The sequence below is a fragment of the Salvia hispanica genome, chromosome 4, assembly GCF_023119035.1.
Source record: "Salvia hispanica cultivar TCC Black 2014 chromosome 4, UniMelb_Shisp_WGS_1.0, whole genome shotgun sequence".
NCBI classification, from domain to species: Eukaryota; Viridiplantae; Streptophyta; class Magnoliopsida; order Lamiales; family Lamiaceae; genus Salvia; species Salvia hispanica.
This window is the reverse complement of record NC_062968.1, coordinates 44,573,537-44,579,306: the sequence shown is the minus strand read 5'-3', so window position 1 is coordinate 44,579,306 and position 5,770 is coordinate 44,573,537.

The following is a 5,770-nucleotide window of genomic DNA, read 5'->3' as shown; positions in this document are numbered from 1 at the left end:
GTTTGCTTATGCATTTATAAGATGTTTTATAAACATTTAAATGTATAAGAAGCAAACAAAGTCTAAGTCTTTTGCTTAGTAGAATGGTTGTGGGCGTCGTCCACTTTAAGGTAACACAGTCGGTTCTATGCAATGCTTTGCAAAAGAAAAAGAAGAATTTCACAACCTAGATAGGCTTAGACTACCTATCGTGAAAGGTTGCAATGTCAGTCCGATTATTTCTAAGCCTTACTTGAAATAAGATGACGTTGGTGTGGTATAACACTGAATGGATCTAACAGCAAGACGTATCTTTATGCTATCTACTGAAAGACTAGGTCTTGATAAAATACTATTTCTTAATCTACATACGTTAGCATTGAGCATACGGTATTGATTATGCACTACTTTGACTTATCAAATGGTGCGGGTTTTTCGCAACCCAATAATCCTGATATATTGGGTAGTGGTGATTAATATCTAGCGGTGCTAGGATTGCTATTATGTTGAATCGTGCGCGAGGTGAGTCTCGTTTGATAATGTCCTCAAGAGGAGCTTGAACAAGGTTTTATTATTCGGAAACTGGCCAGTTGGAGTTTTATTACTCTATGAATAATAAATAAGTGTTTCTTGCTAAGTCCACTCTTGGAATTAATAACATGTTAATTAATTAAGTCCATAGCAGACATTAATTAATTAATGGACATTTATATCTTAAGCGCGGGAAATAAATAATATATATAATGGAAACCCGGATTACTTGTAATTTCGGATTTGGATGGGGAGTGCAATATTACTTATGTAGTGGCTGCTCGTAATATTCCAATACAAGCTTGTATTAAATTGTGGGTTCAATTTAATTAGTAAAAAGCTAATTGGGCGAGCCCATATCCAAAACCTTCCATAGATCCCTGTCTGGGCCCAAAAGGAACTTAATATAAATAGGAGAATAAAGGAGACAGAATGATCACAATTTCATTATTTGTAATTTTCGAAAATTTCAGCTTCCCCAGCTGTAGGAATTTTCGAATTCTATTCCTTTTCCCAAAAAGATTTCTTCTGTCTTCTTTATTCGAGTCCCCGTAAAGATATAGTTCGGGAACCAGTCAGAAGATCCGTGGTCTAGTATTGAAGACATCACGTGGAGAAGGCGCAAGCAATCGTCGATTATTTGGAGAATCAAATCGGTAACTTTAAACCGTAGTATTCATGTTTAGGATTTACTTTCTATGAGCATGAATTATTTGCGTTCTAACATGCAATTATCTGTTTAACATGTGAATTGATTAATCGCATAATCGGTCAAATAGATCCGTATCTGATTTATTTATTTTGTACAAGTCTTCCGCTGTGCAAGGGGCACCAAACCCCATCAGTTCTTGGCATCGATCTACATCAATCCATGTTCCATGTAAGTGACGCCAATATGTCTCAAGGCTTTGTTCCCCTTGTATAATGTTCCTTACTTTTTCTTCCAGATCAAAGAGCAGGAAGGGATCGGACGTGCTTTCGAACGTCACGGCTAAGCTCTCCCATAGTGCTTGCGCAGTTTGATGGTGGGAAAAATCGATAACAATATCAGTTTCCATATTGTCCAGAATCCATGAGAAGACGATTAAGTCTGTCTCCTCCCACTCCGTGTAATCGACCGCCTCTGGTTTGGGTGGTGGTGGATTGTCGTTGATGTGTCGGAGTACCCTTCTACTTCCAATCTGGATCTTCATTAGCCACGCCCATATCGAATAATTTGTTCCGTTGAGCTTTACAGCGACAGTAACATTCTTGCTTACTCTCAGTTTTTGGTCGTCTGAGAGTTTGGGTTTGGTTTCGGTTTCTTCTTCTGCCATGTTTTGACTCTGCTCTAGGTCGAAAGATAATTGTTTGGGCTATGATGAGTTTTTTGCTAAGAGGCCCCCGAGTGCTTATTTTTATCATGCAGAAAACATTGTGGAAAGGAAGAGGGGAAGAAACAATTGTGTAGAATATGATGATAATTTCATTGTATAAAGCACCATTTAGATAGGGATTACAAACAAGTAAATAGGGTGTAACTTTTGCTTCAAGTATTCTTGGGCACCAAGCTAATGTGTTTCTTGTCCTCCAAGCTTTCTTGATCTCCAAGCTAATATCTTTTCCTTTTTCTAACACTCCCCCTCAAATTGAGTAGTGGGGTCTCCAATACTCAATTTTGCAAAGAACATCTTCAAAAACCCTCTTGTTGACTGCCTTTGTCAATATGTCAGCAAGCTGATCCTCTGAGCGAACAAATGGCAGCTCTACAATGCCTCCTTCAATGTTTTCCTTGATAAAGTGTCTATCTACCTCAACATGTTTGGTTCGATTATGTTGAACTGGATTCTCTAAGATGTTTATTGCGGACTTGTTGTCACAGTATAGTCGACACTTTCTGCTAGGAGCTAAGCTGAGTTCCTTCATCAGTCTTCTTAGCCACATTATCTCAGTCAGTCCACTTTTGATTCCACGAAACTCTGCCTCAGCACTCGAGAGGGCGACCACTTTCTGCTTTTTACTTCTCCAAGTCACCAAGTTACCTCCAACAAAGGTAAAGTACCCGACGGTTGACCTTCTATCATTAGGATTCCCCGCCCAATCAGCATCGGTGTATCCATGAATGTCAAGATTATCACTCTTAGAGAAAATCACTTCATGTCCTGTTGTCCCTTTCAGATATCGGCAAATCCTGAGCGCTGCTTCCATATGGTCCGTCTGTGGTTTATGCATGAACTGACTCACGACCCCTACGGCATAGGCAATGTCTGGCCTAGTATGCGATAAGTAGATAAGCTTTCCAACTAGTCGCTGATATCGACTTCGATCGGTCAACTCGGCTTTATCATTAATCTGCAATCCATGATTAACCGCTATAGGCGTATTTGCCGGTTTACACTCTAGGAGACCCGTTTCTGCAAGGATGTCCAGGATGTATTTTCTCTATCTCAAAAAAATCCCTTTTTGTGATCTTAACACCTCGATCCCAAGAAAATACTTGAGATCCCCTAAGTCCTTCATCTCAAACTCCCAAAACAGATTCCTCTTCAAGCTCTCAATCTCTTCCAAGTCGTCACCTGTGATATTTATGTCATCGACATATATGATTAAGCAAGTGATTTTATCTCCTTTCTTCTTCAAAATGTGAGTATGATCGGAGTTGCTCTGTTTATATCCATAACTAATCATTGCCCCGACGAACTTTCCAAACCATACTCTTGGGGACTGCTTCAACCTATATAAAGTTTTCCTCAGCCTACATCCTTCTCCTATCTTGAAGTCTGCTGCGAATCCTGGAGGGGCCTCCATATACACCTCTTCTTCTTTTTTTAGCTCACCATGAAGAAAGGCATTCGTCACATCGAATTGATGCAGTGACCAATCTTTATTTTCCGCCACAGACAATAAGACTCGAATTGTGTTCATCTTGGCCACTGGGGAGAAAGTTTCTGAATAATCTACCCCATATGTCTGAGTATATCCCTTCGCGACTAGCCGTGCTTTGTACCTCTCAACTGAACCGCCTAGTCTCCTCTTGATAGTGAAGACCCATCGGCATCCTACAGGTCGCTTCCCATTAGGTAAGATGCACGTTTCCCAAGTGCTCTTCCGGATCAGTGCATCTATTTCTTTTTGCATTGCCTCTCTCCAGTGCTTATGTCGCATAGCCTTTTCCCATGACTGTGGGATCTCTTCCTCCTCATACAGTGCCTTCTCATATGCTTGAGCCATTTCTGACAGATGGCTCGTAACTAGGCAAGCAACAGAGTAGCGAGCCTTCCTGTTAATCCTCTCAGGTGTATATCTTTTTGGTGGAACTCCCCTGTTCTCCCGATGTGGAAGAATGTACCCCCTGTGTCGGGGTCAATCCCTTTGACTTCTTCACTAGTGTTTCCATCTGTGTTTTCCACAATAGGGCCTTCTTCTTCCGCTACACTTACATCATCAGTAGTAAAGGAAATTGGAGGAACAGGGTTATCAATACTTACATTGGATAGCCTCAACGGGAAAGTAGTTGGTTGAGTGTCACCTTCAGGAACAGACTGTCTTACTTCAGAGACTTGCTCAGCGGAATCGCTTATTGCCGCCTCTGTTAGGCCCACTTCGGGATTACTTGGCGTTGGCATCGGCGCTGATATCCAACTTAGCGGGTCCTTACTACTATTCTTCCCCTGACTGCTAAGGTGGGTATAAAAGTATTCGGTTTCAAGGAAATTGCAATTCATCGTGACAAACATTCGATTGGTTTTAGGATCAAAAGCACCTATACCCCTTTTGGTTTACCCCATATCCCACGAAGACACACTTAATTGCACAAGGAGAAAGTTTGGTTCGTTCATGTTTTGGGGTATGAACAAAAACGGAGCACCCAAAGACTCGCGGTTCAAGAGTTAAAGGTGGTGGAATTTTGGTGAAGGAGGATAGGGCTTGGAGTGGTGTTTGGTGTTTGAGGATACTTGTGGGTAATCTGTTCAAGAGATAGGCTGAGGTGGCAATGGCTTCGGGCCAGAAGTGTTTTGGGGCTTTTGATTCAATGAGCATAGAGCGGGTCATTTCTAGGAGGGAACGGTTTTTTCTTTCGGCTACACCATTCTGTTCGGGAGTGTAGGCACAACTGGTTTGATGAATCAGACCATTTTCTTGAAAAAATTGTTTCATGGCTGAATTAACGAATTCCCTCCCATTATCTGATCTCAAGATTTTTATAGAAGACTGGTACTGGGTTTTGATAAGGTTAAAAAAGTGTGAAAAATGTATATAAACCTCAGATTTTTGTTTCATGAAATATACCCAAGTCATGCGAGTGCAGTCATCAACAAAAACTAAGTAGTATCTAAGATCCTGCCCCCCAGTAAAAGGTGCGGGCCCCCAAACATCAGAGTGAATTAAGGAAAAAGGAAAATCAACACGAGTTTTATGGGTGATTAAAGAGTGCTTTTATTGATTTAAGATGTTAAATACAAGTTTTTCACCTTATATACACTAATTAGGTGAGTTGATGGGTTTATCGTAGTTTTGTGATGAAAACAGGTTGAAACGAGCCGAAGCTGAAATTCGAGGAGTTCTCCAGAAGGAAAACCCGACCGGGTGTTTTCCATCTCTCGGAACACCCGGTCGGGTGTTTTGAAGTGGCCTTGTGGACTCCAGGAGGAAAACCCGACCGGGTGTTTTCCATCTCGCGGAAAACCCGGTCGGGTGTTTTGCAAAACAGCGGGCTTCGGGAAGAAAACCCGGTCGGGTGTTTTGTTACCTACAAATCACCCGACCGGGTGTTTTGCTAATTGCCCTGATTTTCACTCCGAGTATAAAAGGGGTTCTAACTCAATTTAGAACCCTAACTTTTCCCCACGCCCAGAAACAGTTTTTCCACCTTTGAGAGCAGATTGAAGAGACAAAGAGTCCGATTCATCAACAAGTTTGAAGACGAAGACGATTTGCCATTCAATTCACCCTTGGGAGTACTTTTATTAGTTTACTATGTTCAATTCTCTTTCTATGGATTCTTCTTGTGGATTTGTATTGAATATGAGTAGCTAAATCTTTCGTAGAGTTTTGGTGAAGACTACAATGAACGCTTTTGATTAATTCAAGGACTTTTGATTACCTTTGCTCTTGTGATTTCTTTGTTTCGTTCTTGTACCTTTTCAATTCAATTGCTTAGCTACCAATTGGGTTTGTTGACCTAGTTTTGAGTAATCGAGAGATACCTAATTAGGATTGATAAAAGAATGAACAACACCTAGATAATTTGCATTCGAGAGAAGGAATTCTAGAGTGAGGG